A 14,480-nucleotide genomic window follows, 5' to 3' on the forward strand; every position below is an offset into this window, starting at 1 on the left:
ATTCTCTGTAAAACGAATACTATTGACATGTGACAGATTGTTAGCGTTACTTCAGTCGGGGAAGGTTCAGCACGGAGTGCGAGTCAAAGAAGTCTTAGTCGTACTTTTGTAATTTTTAAAATAACAAAGTATTCCGTTATTGACATGTGCGCTGATTTTCCTCCTCTCCCACGCAAGCAAGTTACATAAGAAGCCGGATTAGTGATGCCTGCGCTACGCTCTTGGCCGCCAAGGAAGCCTGTCTGCAAAGTGTTTCGGGTCTCCGGACGCAGACACCGTGCGTGGGGATTGTTTTGCATTGGGAGCCGAACCCTAAATTCTTCTCCCTCCTGGAGGGCTCACGCGGCTCCAGGTATTCGGAAAGAATACCTTTCCCCGGCACCCGCGGAGCGGTGGCCACAGCGAGGCGCTCAGGAGAGGCGCTGCGAGCGGAGCGGAGGCGAGTCGGGGGCGGTACGGAGCCGGGGCGGGACGAGGGCCGGCCCACGTGGACCACCGGGCCGGGCGGGGGAAGGGGCGGCCGCCGGCCCGGCCAATCAGCGCGGCCCGCGGTGGGCCGGCCCCTCCCGGCCCGCGCGCCTGCCGGCTCCGCCCTGCACTGCTCTCTGCGCGCGGCCCGGACGGGGCGCACGGAGCCGGTGTGCGGCTGCTGCCGGACCCCAGGAGGGGAGTCGCGCCCGCGCTTCTACGGTCGCTGCTTTTCTGCGGCAGTTTCGGACTTGTCTTCGGAGAGACGTGGGAACTTTCACAGACAGCCTGCAGAGGTGCTGGGCCACTCCCTGGGCGCCCGCGGGGAAGTGGCGCGGTGAGCGTCCTCCGGCTTCTGTGCGGAGATCCGTGCCTCGTCCTGGGCCCGGCCGCCGGACTTGGCTGCGGCTCTAGTCAAGTAAGAAGGTTTGGGAGCTGAAAGGACAGGGCGGGAAGGTGGGGTTGGGGTGGCTCTGGATCCAGTGCTCAGTCTCTGTCTCGTGGGTAGCAGCTGTCTCTCGGGCTGATACCGGCTTGGCTCCGCTCCGGGCAGCACCTCGTCGCCCCCCCCCGCCCCCAACACCGATGCTCTTGAGTGCGGGAGTGACCTCCTGTGCGGTCCTTACCGTGCACCTCGAAGTTGGAAGCCGCTGTCCTGAGTGAGGGGATGCATGGCTGGGGCTGGGCAGCTGCATCTTGCAACTTCAGGGTTCGTGTCTGCCACTCAGAGATCCCCGGGGAGCTCCTTGGGTGCGGGAAAGGCCACTTACGGATTGGTATGAAGAGGGCGAGGGCGAACTCGTGGTGAGCAATTGTTTTGCAGAAGCCGGCCTTGGGCTTCAACCCTTGGGTCTGAGCCGGGATCCTTACAGGAGCCAACGGGAGAGAGCAGGTTAGCCTACACCTGAAATCGTGGCTGTGAGGCTTTTGCTGGAAGGACTCAGCGTGCACCTGGCACGCGTCTTCCGGCTGAAGTGCTAAGCTTCCCGCCCATGTGGAAGCACTAAGAGCGGGTCTGGAAGTTCCGTCCCTTCCCGCCTTAGGCACCTCGGATTAGCCACCAGGGCAGAGGGTCTGCATTGCTTCCCCACTTTTTTAAACGTTGTCTTGCATCATTTGCCCTGTCAATCCGCTCCTGGAAGGGAGAGCATATTTAACCCTAAACTCATGGCTTGGGAAGGATGAGAAGTGAAAAGCCGGATATCCCACATCTATGGAGGCAGCTGAAGCTAGACACGGTGCCACTGGATTTTCTCCTGAATCAGTATTTTCTCCTGAATCAGTATTGTTTAACGTCTGGGGGTTCCACGGATGCCAGTGACAGCCTTAGGCAAGTCATGAGGCAACTCGCAGCAAGACGTACACGTACAGATTCATGGACTCACCGAGACCTACTCAAGTGCCCAAACTCCCCCCCTCCCCTGCCCCCAACCCGGATTTAAGGACCCCCCCTTGGTGAAGCATCTGCATCCCTGTACTCTTTTCCTCTTTAACTTTTCTATGGCCGTCCCTCCAAGACTAGCAAGGTTGATGTGATGTGACAGGCAATCCCGGTGTGTGGGGATCGGTGTGTTCAAAGCCTTGGTCGGCTTCTTTCTCTAATACCCTTGGTATAGGGATTATCCACGCCAACCTGAAAATTAAACCTGCAACACCCAGACACCCACACTTGCCCAATCACAATATAATCAGTGTTTTACACTTGGTCATTCTTGAACAGATGTATGACTTAAAAAATTCAACAGCTCCCTGTGGGCTTTACAGTGAGAGGCATTTCTGCTAAGTTTGTAGTCATAAATCAGTGTGCAAGCCTAACACTTCCTTTGGATTGGAAATACAGATCTTAATAAGGCAGCAAGAGACAGTTTTCAGAATCATCATGACTAATAATGACTTATGTCCTCCCAAACTGACCGCGTGAGGAGGCATTGCTCATTTGTGCAAAAAGCTTTCTTCATATATGTGGACATTACTTGATCAATATTCTCATAAAGCTGTATTTCAAGGTTTCCTCCCTCAGTTCTGTCTCATTGTTCTGCTTTGCGTGACTTTTCTCTCTTCCCTCCGTGGCATCTTAACTACCCTTTGACGCTTTAAAATTTACTATAAGGTTTTAAGTCACGATTTGACTTGGCCAATTTTCCCTGATAAAGTTGCTGTTCACAGAAAAGCAATACTTGCTTGTTCACTTATTTTTGAATGACTTTAATTTTTTAAAACTTCTCTCTCTCTCTCTCTCTCTCTCACACACACACACACACACACACACACACAACTTATAAATGTTTTTACTTAATTACTGAATATTTTTCATTGGAAGCAACATTTTCATATTTCTAGTGCTAGAATGTTCTAGGTCACTTGAATTTCAATATTTATTTTTTGCTTTTTTTAGAGATGTGTATTGTTTGATGACCTAGTTCCATTTAATCTAAAAAAAAAGTCTTTGTCCCCCCACCTCCTTTTCAGTGTCACGTAACCTTTCTCTAATAGCTGCTTTTATCTGTACCTCCGTTTATTGTTACACTTAATATAATACTTTGTTATGTAAATGTTGTGTTGATGCATATGATATTAAAACTGCATTCACTGGGGATTAACCCATGGGGATGACATCATCACTAGCCAATCCTCTATCTGATTTGAATGTGCATTGACAAGAGTCACATTATCATATTGAGCAAGCGTTTGTACATCGCCTGTGATGAATAAGAGAAAGAGGGACGTCATTTTGGCTCTTCCTAACTCAATTAGCTGCCCAGTTGGAGAGTTTTGGGGATTTCTATACTAAGAAGCTTAGCTTAATAAAATTAAGACTGCAGTTTATAGATCTCTTTACAATTTGCAGAGAAGTATGTTTTTCCCCCCTTCTGCCTTTTTCCTCCTTGGGAGTTTTTACCCTATATTTTGGCTCTAATTTCTTTACAGTAATGGAGAGACATCATGGTAACTGGCCTAGCCTGCTGAGATTTTTTTTTTCTCCTCAAGATAGATGGAACATCTATCCAACATCTAGATGATGGACTTATTTGTGTACGTGTGTGCATTTCATCCGGTGTTGGATAAATACATCTGCTAAGATTAGCAAAATGACTTCAAGTCCTGAAGCCAATCCTGGATGACTGGGAGATCATACAGCATACTTTATCCTAATTTGTTAGGGAGATACAGGATTGAGGGTGAGGGACAGGCAGTAGGGAAAGGATGTCCACAAAGGGATTGGTGAAGTGATCTTGGCCACATTAATCACTTCATAAATACTTGTTTTGAAAACATTACTAGAAAAAGCTCACTTCCTTCCTTGAAGTCCTTGCTTACAGACATAGGCTTGAATTACACTTTGTAATTAACTTTGGCTTTCCATCTTTCTGATATCTATTAGAAAAAGAAGTAACTCTTCCTGCTTTAGAGTTACTATTCAAACTAAATCCCATTTCTTCCATAAAGTCAGTTAAAAGGGCTCTTGTGCTTTTTTTTTTTTTTTTTTACTTTCAAACATAAATTTAATTGCACCATCTGGTTTAAAGAAAGACCCAAAAGCTCACAGAATTTTAAATCTGGAGAATACTTCAAGAGTTTAGTGTTCTAAAAGATCAGGGCTAGAAGGTGTTATGACTTCAGTCCACTACGGTGTAAAAAGAACTAGGGTCCTAACTTCTGGCCCAGTGTCCTTTCCTGACTTTTCCAATAAAGGCCTGCAGGGTGGTGTGGGGATGGTGGAAGGACCCCTCATTTCCGCTGTGTCTGCAGAGCCCAATCATGTCCCCTTCTTTCGCTTTCAAGGATCAGTTTGTTAGAATGTTATGCTGGTTGAGCCCAGCTCAAGAATTTGACAGCTGCAAGCTTGGGCCACTTTCAAGTAGCTGTCATGGTATCTGCGGTTACAAAAGAGACATTTAAGGGGAGGTGGCAGTGGAAGAAGATGGGGTAGCGTGACTCAATTTGGACCTATTTGAGCACATAATAAGACACAGATGTTAAAATGACGACGAGGCATGATACAAGGCTTGAAAACTCAGAATATTAATTTATTGAGTGATAGTCTCCTCTTTCATAGTTTGTGCTTTTTAGTTGCTGTAAAACCAAACTGGTTATTTGGAATAAAACTCTGTTTTCTGGCATGGTTGTGAGTAATGATAATGGTGTTCTGCATTTGTGGAACACTTAATGTGTGTCAGGTGTAGAATGTTGATGGTAATGAAACATCCTGGTTAATAAATGGCTTTCTCTATATGGATGAACTACTGATTTTCAAAGAGTCATGAATCTAAAACCGTGTTGAATATTTTTTTTGTCACTCTTTTTAATTCAAAAGGTGTCAGGATCTTACAAGTAGCAAGCAAGTCATTAGCATGAGCATAAATAATTTTAATTCAAAAGTATGGTGGTGTCAGATATTAGGGAGTTCTTGTTAATAAAATGTTAATGAAATGGCAAATAAAAATATGCTGTGTTTAGGAAGATAGATAGTAAAGATGTGGCTAATTTGTCTCCTTTCATAAGATTGTAGTATTGCTCATGCAGAAGAATAAAATATCTCCTTTAGAAAGACACTCGAGTATTTTTCTTTTTTTTTTTTTTTAACATTTATTTATTTTTGATAGACAGAGAGAGGCAGAGCATGAGCAGGGGAGGGAGACACAGAATCTGAAGCAGGCTCCAGGCTCTGAGCTGTTTGTTAGCACAGAGCCTGATGTGGGGCTTGAACCCACGAACCGCAAGACCATGACCTGAGCTGAAGTTGGATGCTCAACTGACTGAGCCACCCAGGTGCTCCATAGTATTTCTTATAAAATAGAAAAAAAAACAGTAGGGCTTTACAAATATTTATTTTTATTTTTTATTTTTTGAAGTCTATTTATTTATTTAGAGAGAGAGCAAGCAGGGGAGGGGCAGAGGGAGGGAGAGACAGAACCCCAAGCAGGCTCTGCACTGACAGTACAGAGCTGGACACAAGGCTTCAGCCCACGAACTGTGAGATCATGACCAGAGCTGAGACCAGAAGTCAGATACTTAATCAGGTGAGCCACCCAGGCACCCCCTAGGCTTTTTCTTCTTTTTAAATAAAAATATGGCATTGCAGAAAACAGTAGTCTATTTTGATTTTTTTTAGTGCTGTAAGTTCATTTCAAATTAGAAAGCAATTGAACATTTCTATAGCATTTTACTTGTCTTAACTAAAGGTGGAACTGTCCAAAGCCAGTTATTATTAGTTTTTTAAATGACAATTGCACCTGCTTGAATTCTGTTTCATATTTATGCCACATGTCCCAAAGTATTCTCTGAAAATTCACAGTTTTATTTCTTTTGCTTAATGAATTATGAAAACATCGATGAGACTTTGGTATATCGTGGGCACTTCCCTGTGCATCACTGGTCCTAAAACTGAGACTTTAGGCACAGAGTCTAAAATAATCCAAGAAAGTTTCCAGGAAGGAAGAAACGTAAAGACCATCTAGGGCAGTGGTTCTCAACTGGGGGCAGTTGTGCTCCATCAGGGACATTTGCCAGGGTCTGGAGACATTTTTGGTTGCTACAACCAAATTAGATAGGTCTCTAGCAGGTAGAAGCCTGGGGTGCTTGCTAAACTTCTGCTAATGAATGGGGCACTCCCACAACAAAGAACTCTCTGGCTCAAAATGTTGGTGGTGCTGAGGTGGAGAAACTCTGATCCAGGTCAAGTTTTGGGGCCCAGACCAGTGAAAGGGCTTATCCAATGTCCCTAGCTCCCTATTTTGGGCAGGGAACTGAGGTCTGAGGTGTCTAATGCAGAAGCTAGGATTCTTGCTGTTGCTCTAGCCTTCTGGTTTGAAGATGTCTTTTTGATTTCTTTAATTTGTAAAGATAATGCGTGTTTGGGGTAGAAAATTCAAACACTGTAAGAGAGTATAAAAAGGAAAGTGAAAAATGAACCCAGTTTTGCCATTGAGAAAATACCTTTTCATATTTCTTTTTTTTTCTTTTTTTTTTTCCTTTTCATATTTCAATAAACCTATTTCCATTTCCTTCCTTGTGCCTTTATCCACATATAGACGTTTAGACCAAATCATTTTAGATAAATGAGGCCATATATCGTATAATCTGTACTTGGCAAAGGGCCACTGGCAGGCCTTTGGTGAAACCATGGTGGGGGAAAGAGACTGTTGACATCCATGCAGTCAGGTGAAATGCCCTTGATTAGGAAGACTTTTTGTGCAGTGATGGCTGTTTATCTGCATTCGTGTAAGACTCAGATATACTCTGGAGCCATTCTGGGAAGGATGACAATTCAGTGAGGAGAGCTAGAGGACATTCTTTTTCATGGCTGTGTGTTTTTCTATGTAAAATTTCATCTTCCTTCTGGTCATAAAACACTCCGAGTCAAAAAGCAATTTTGAGTTTCTTTATAATGCATTCCTCTTTGTCAGAGACAGCAAGTTTCATAATGTGAGTGTTGGAAAAAGTCCTTCTGTTCAAATTTTTTTTTTAATTGGTGTCTAGTTTAAAATTAAAAAAATTTTTTTTTAACATTTATTCACCTTTGAAAGAGAAAGAGGGAGAGGGCGCGTGAGCGTAAATGAGGGAGGGCAGAAAGAGAGGGAGACACAGAGTCCGAAGCAGGCTTCAGGCTCTGAGCTGTCAGCACAGAGCTTGACGCAGGGCTCGAACCCACGAACCACAAGATCATGCATGACCTGAACTGAAGGCGGTCACTTAACCGACTGAGCCACCCAGGCACCCCTCAGTTTAATATTTTAAGTAGTTTGTAAGCCAGAAATTTTTTATACAGTGGGGCGTTTAATTAAGGCAGTCCCAAAATATATTATTGGGGTGAATTCTCTGCATGTATCAGTGGGGGCAACAATTCACTGGGGCCTGCAATCTCCGTGACTATTTAAATCATTTGGCAGCTCTTGCAGAAGCAGCCAGATTGTAATGTAAACATCTGTTACCTTTTCTCTGCTTTCAGAACTGATTATGCAACCCGGCTTCACATCGGAGACACACAGCTTTCTTCATCTATATTTTTGGATTAATTCCTTCTCGACACACACACACACACACACACACACACACACACACACACATCCACGGACACAAATCAAAAGAGCAATAAAATTGGTTACCATGGACCCAGTCCTCCCAGGATAAAACTCACATCTTCACCCTCTGTCCTGCTCTTTGCAGACCCTTGGATCTGCTCGGCAGCATGGAGCTCCATTAAGCAAGCTGGGGGATGGCTATGAATCTGTCCCCTGGTACCAGTCTCAGTCTCCTTGTGTGCTGAATTTCCACTCACCTCAGCTGAGAGGATTTGGGAAATGAACTGGTTAACATTTAAACCTCCCCAGCAAAGCCACGTGGTACCAGCTAGTGTAGGGGTGGGTGAGAGTGGGCAAGGAGGCATTTGAATGGAATTGGACGTTAGATAACAAATGTCTCTTTTGCTAAAGTTTTCTGCTGGTATTTGCCACTGCTACGTTAGAGAATGTTTGTCAAATATTTGCTTTGTTGACCTTTCAAAAAATGATAGTAGCTACAATAGCTATCATTTGTTGAATAAGGATGTTGCTGGGTACTGCACTGTTTTTAAGAAATTGTGCTAAAATTGGGATGCCTAGGTGGCGCAGTCAGTTAAGCATCTGACTTTGGCTCAGGTTATGATCTCGTGGTTCGTGAGTTCGAGCCCTGTGTTGGGCTCTGTGCTGACAGAGCCTGGAGCCTGCTTCGGATTCTGTGTCTCCCTCTCTCTCTCTGCCCCTCCCCTGCTCACAGCCTGTCGCTCGCTCTCTAAAATAAGTAAACATTTAACAAATTGTGCTTAAATACAAATTACATCAGTTCACCTACTTTACCATTTTAATTTTTTTCTTTTTATTAGGGTTTTATGTTTAATCTCTACCCCTCACGCAGAGCTTGAACTCATGACCCCGAGATCAAGAGTCATATGTTCTACTGCCTGAGTCAGCTAGGCGTCCTGCTGCTTAACCATTTTTTTTTTTAATTTTTTTTTTTAACGTTTATTTATTTTTGAGACAGAGAGAGACAGAGCATGAACGGGGGAGGGGCAGAGAGAGAGGGAGACACAGAATGGGAAGCAGGCTCCAGGCTCTGAGCCATCAGCCCAGAGCCCGACGCGGGGCTCGAACTCACGGACCGTGAGATCGTGACCTAAGCTGAAGTCGGAGGCTTAACCGACTGAGCCACCCAGGCGCCCCCTGCTTAACCATTTTTAAGCGTGTAGTCCGATGGTATTAAACATACGCATTGTTTTACAGCTGTCCCCACCGTCCATCCCCGGAACTCTTTTCGTCCCGTAGAACTGAAACTCTGTGCCCCTTAAATAGTGGCTCCCCAGCTCTCTCCTCTCAGCCTCTAGCAGGTACATTCTACTTCCTATCTCTAGGAGTTTAACTGCCCCAGGTACCTCACTGAAGGAGAATCATGTATTTGTCTTTTTGGGCCTGACTTACTTCACTTTGCATAGTGTCTTCGAGGTTCATCCATGTTGTAATGTGTGTTGGAATTTCATTCCTTTTTAAGGCTGGGAAACATCACCTTTTGTTTATTCACCCATCGATGGATGTGTGGGTCACTGCTACCTTTCGGCCTCTGTGAATAACGCTCCCATGGACATGGCTCTGCAGATATTTTTCTCAGTCTCTGTGTTCATTTCTTTTGCGTGTATATTCAGAAATGGAATTGGCGGATCATATGGTAATTCTATTCTTTAGTTTTTGAGGATCCGTCAGTATTGGTTTTCATAGAGGCAGTATCATTTTACTGCACTGAACATTTTTACGCACTATCTCATTTAATTCTCTCCCAAGCCCTCCATGGTAGAGAGCATCATCATCTCCCTTCTGTGCACTAGGAAAGTGAAGTACGTTGGACGAAACCACACAGGAAGCTTGTGGCAGAGCCACGGCGTGAACCCAGGCAGTGTGGGAGATCCAAAACTCTTTCTAGGTGATTCATTTTTTCACTTCAAGAAAGATGACCTGAACACCTCCTGTGCATGGCCTGGGTGTGGTGGGGGTCTAGGAGATAAATAACACATGTGTTGATTGCAAGAAGAAGCTCTGAAAGTCCTGATCTTACCACACTAAGGAATTTGATTGAACTGCGGTGTTCTGTGAGTCACGCTCATTGTGAAATTGGTGTTTGATCAAAATAATAAGAGGCCGATAAATATCTACTGTGGTTATTTTGGCTGTTCATATTAATGCTGCCTCAACTCCTCTGGCGATTAATAACCATGCAGCTCAGGGTTTTTAAAATGCCATGCCAGTTTTTGGTTTTCGTTGGAGGTGGGGGTAGCCATGGATATAGACAGTACAAGGAAATAATGGAGATCAAGATAACGCTTAGGTAGGATCTGAGTGATGATTGCATTTTTATTTTACGGAGACAGTAGGCAGAAGACATTGGTGTCTTCCCCACCAAAAATACAGCTAAATGGAGCTCTTGCAAAAGAAGGCACGTTTTGTCACTTTATAGAATTAACAATTGATCAGTTTTGTGGCTCCCGAGTCCTTTATAAGCACCCCATGTTTATTCATTATTGTGATTACACAGTCCAAGCAGCTCTGCTTGATGTGATGAGCAAAAAGCAAGACGCTAAGGCATTTAAATACACTTGAAATTAACGTTTGCACAAATAGGTGTCTGATGGGGTATTCTAATTTGATTCTAAAGGCCTAGAAATAAGTCTGTGTCTAGAGGTGTCCTCCTGGGAATCCTAAGTCAGATGTGTGCAGTTCATTTGCAAGGTTTCTGTATTGTTTAAAAGGAAAATGGCAGTGTTTGGAACCTATCAGCCCTACGTCCTTTGTGGGTGAGTAGAGGGAGCAGAGAACCAGTAAACGTGGCTGTTGATACTGGTCTTGCATAGTGGGTTACCCTTTAGGATGGAGAGGCAAGCTGTAGGTTCCTGGTAACAGGGGAAAAGTCAGCTTGTCTGGATATGTACTCAAACAAAGTACACTAATCATCCTATGGAAGTATTAATCAGAGAAGGAAAATACTCCTCAAGTCTGAAAGTTAAGGTCACCCTGAGAAAAAGGACTGGCAGAATTCCTAGAAAGCTCTGTTTCTTCAAGACATTTTGGTTCCAAATTTACTCTCTTCACATTTACAAAAGACTCATGATCCCAAGTGTAAACTCCGTTTCTAGTTTGATGTGCAAATATTTCTGAACCATAGCATAAATAGACATGAACTTACAAGCAGTTGACTACATCCATATACAAGTTTTAAAGTCCTCATTTACTTAGAAGTAAGTAACGAGGAGAGAATATAGGGTTTATGCTGATGGCAATTTTTTTTTGTCCTCTGAACATACTGGATTTAAGAAATCTATTTCATGTTATCAATCTTGTTTGGTATGCCAGTATCCCAATTCTAATCTTACTGCAATTCTTTTTATTAAAGTATAATAGACACACAATGTTACATTGGTTTTAGGTGTATGACGTAGTGATTTAATAAGTCTATGCCTTACGCTATGCTCATCACAGGTGTAGCTACCCTCTGTTAATATAAAACAGTTACAGTAGCATTGACTATATTCCCTATGCTGTATCTTTTACCCCATGACTTACTCCTTACAAAACTGGAAGCCTGGATTTCCCACTCCCCTTCATCCATTTTGCCCATCCCCCAAGCCCCCCTACCCTCTGGCAGTCATCACTTTGCTCTTGGTATTTAGGGATCTCTTTCTGCTTTTTGTTTGTTTTTTAGATTCCACGTATAAGTGAAATCATATGGCATTTGTCTTTCTCTGTCTGACTTACTTCACTTAGCATAATACCCTTTTAGGTCCATCTGTGTTGTCACAAATGGCAAGATCTCATTCTTTTTTTTTTTTTTATGGTTGAGTAATATTTCATTGTGTGTGTGTGTGTGAGAGAGAGAGAGAGAGAGAGAGAGAGAGAGAGAGAGAGAGAGACAGACATCTTTATTCCTTCTTTATTCATCCTTCTATTGATGGACGCCTGGGTTGCTTTCATATCTTGGCTATTGTAAATAATGCTTCAATGAACATTAAACATAGAGGTGTATATGTATTTTTGAATTAGTATTTTTGTTTTTTTTGGGTAAATACCCAGTCATGGAATTACCGGATTGTATGGTATTTCTATGTTTAATTTTTTGAGGAACCTTTATACTGTTTTCCACAGAAGCTGTACCAATTTATACTCTCACCAACATTGTGCAGGGGCTCCTTTTTCTCCTGCAGTTCCGTGTTTTCACTTAGACTAGTGTATAAGGAGAATTTTGTTCAAACACAGATTCCCAGGGCTCACCCTCAGAGCTACTGGTTCAGTAAGTCTAGGGTGGAGCCTGAGAATTTGCATTCCAACGAGTCCCACAGAGCGTTGATGCTGACAGGCTTGTGCTTTACCCTTCTCCAGCTCATCTTTCAGAGGTAAAAAATTTAATATGGAGATTTTCAAAGAACAGGGTTATTTTGATTAGGTTGTGAGCTTCTCATTTTGTGATACACTGGTTAAGTTTGTGTAACTAGTATAATTCTGAAGATCAATATAGATTACTGAGGCCAAAATACAAATTAGATAATGGTTGGATCAGTGTTACACATATGAGACACTGATTTTGATAATGTCCATAAGTTCCTTTTAGAGTATAAGATGTATTTTCTGTAGTTGAGGACTTCTAATGTTTATTTATTTTTGAGAGACAGAGACAGAGCACGAACGGGAGAGGCACAGAGAGAGAGAGAGAGAGAGAGAGAGAGAGAGAGAGAGGAAGACACAGCATTGGAAGCAGGCTCCAGGCTCTGAGCTGTCAGCACAGAGCCTGATGGAGAGCTTGAACTCACCAATTGTGAGATCATGACCTGAGCCAAAGTCGCATACTTAACGGACTGAGCCACCCAGGCGCCCCTGTAGTTGAGGCCTTTTAGAATAAGAATCGTACAGTTGTGTGAATGGGTATTGAGGCTGTTTTGCTGTATGTAGCATGTAACCAGCATATCACCTACTTCTGTCATCTGGCTGATGTCTATACTGATCAGGAAAAAAAAAAATGTGCCTTCTATTTTCATATCCTTTGAGTCTGATTTAAATTGTAATCCTATCGGCAGGTGACATACGGGAATTTCGTTTTGGTTCCTGTATAGTTAAGACTCAGCAGATGTTAAAAGCTGATGTGGATTTAAGATTTCATCCATTCTGGGAATAATTGAAGATTTAGTTAGGACCAGAAGATGGAATTGTAGATAGAGTTATAGGACTGAAGGGGGTATGGAAAGTTTTTGCACAGATGCCTGGCTTGGTGCATTCTCTTACCACTTGGAGGAATAGATTACTGTCCATGTTTGGTTAAATGAAAAGCTTTTAGTAGATTTTACTATGTCTTGCACTATTAACGAGAACTTGAAGTTTGCAAACTACAGTCTCTCCTGAATGAGAAACAAGTGTTGAAGAATTTGATTGCTTAAATCCTTATTCATTTTTTTTTTAAGTTGGGGTTTTGGGAGATTATTTTAGAGATAGTCTGACGTATAGAAATGTGTGGGTGTTGGCAGGAAGGTTGGAACTGGCAGCCACCAAGAAGAGTGGATGGGCTGGGTCAGAGTCGTTTAACCTCCTCTGTCTCCAGAGCTGTGTTTTAATTACATGGCTGGTTTGCGGAACTTTGGTGTTCTCTCGAAGGCTGTGGTGTGTTGTGTATGTTGTACTAACATTTCCTTGGGACCCATCAGTCACTGTTGTCCCTTTGGCATGTTTTCACTTTGGTCATCTTTGCCCAACTGTCAAGATGCTATAGCTCTCCTCCCTGGCTGCCTGCCATTTTGCCCTCTGTCCCCCTCTAGTTCTCAACTCCAGACAGTTCGAAGATGAGGCTTCCAGGTTGAGTGGCAGACTAGGGCACGGCAGAAGTTAGTTTACATGGAAGACAAAACGGCAGAAGCATCCAAACAACAAACTTGCCCTCATCTGCCCTAATCTTTTTTTTTTTTTTTTTAAAGAAATATCCAGTTAAAAAAAAGCATGGCATTTTATTTACTATAGAACCTAGAGAGTGTGGATGGAATTCTCTGTTGGCTGGGAATTGGCAGTGTAATTACAGCCGCTAGTTTTGTATCATATGGACAGTGATTCCGCCAGTGATAATAAGCAACCAGTGACCTTGTGGAAGCCCTGCTGGTGACATGCAAGTTGTAAAAAAAATAAAAGTAAAATTGCAGTAAGATAAAAAGTAAAGATCACCTTTAACGACCCCTCCAACCCATTTCTAAAGCTCTCTCCCCACCAACTGTTAAGAATTTGGCTAATCTCTTTCAGCATATATGTACAATACGTTATGTCTCAGTGAAATCCCAACGTGAGGAGGGAGAATGGCCTGATGGTATGCTGGTAGATTCTCCCTAACTATTTGCAGTTCATCTGTCAGTGCTCACTGGTCAGTAGAAGTAGGGAGCATTTACGTTTATTTCAAAAGTATAATGTGGAAACATCAAAATATATTTAAACTTTTCTATTTATTTAATTTACATATGTTTACTAAATAGGTCGTATTGTGTAGTATTGTGTAGAATTTTTTCACTTAAATAGTAATTTATATACATCTGTTTCAATAATTTGCATTGTTCCCTTACCATTGTCTTGGAGAGTGACCCATAGCTCTTGTCCCTTTCTTTAACTAACTTTCATTAGGAACGTACTGTATTTTATTTAGTTGTTCCCTACAGGTCAAGCCTTTTACATTACAGACTGGACAAAAGTTTCAGTAGAACTTCCTGCCATGAAAGAGAATATTCTAAAATCCGTGTCCTCCACTAACAGCAGCCACTGAGCCACATGTGACTGACTGTTGAGCACTTGAAATGCGGCTGTTGTCAAGGAGGAACTGAATTTTAAATTTTATTTATTTTCAATTAATTTAGCATTATTTAAATAGCTGCTCATGTCTAGTGGCTGCCTTTTTGGACAGTGCATGTATAGGTATACCTCCCTCAGAAGGGGTACAGCTATTATTTTACTGTCAAAATGTTTTAGTAAGTG

General features: G+C 42.8%; 1 protein-coding gene across 2 annotated transcripts in view; it reads left to right on the forward strand.

The window, feature by feature from the left end:
* The first annotated feature begins 611 nt into the window (after positions 1 to 611).
* TAFA4 (TAFA chemokine like family member 4) overlaps positions 612 to 14,480 on the forward strand; it is a 174,539-nt gene continuing 160,670 nt past the window's right edge. For both annotated transcript variants that reach the window (XM_058726231.1, XM_058726228.1), the window contains exon 1: positions 612 to 886. The gene's annotated coding sequence lies outside the window, so the exon portion shown is untranslated. The remainder of the gene's footprint in view (positions 887 to 14,480) is intronic.

The sequence above is a fragment of the Neofelis nebulosa genome, chromosome 4 (assembly GCF_028018385.1).
Source record: "Neofelis nebulosa isolate mNeoNeb1 chromosome 4, mNeoNeb1.pri, whole genome shotgun sequence".
In the NCBI taxonomy this organism is placed as follows: domain Eukaryota; kingdom Metazoa; phylum Chordata; class Mammalia; order Carnivora; family Felidae; genus Neofelis; species Neofelis nebulosa.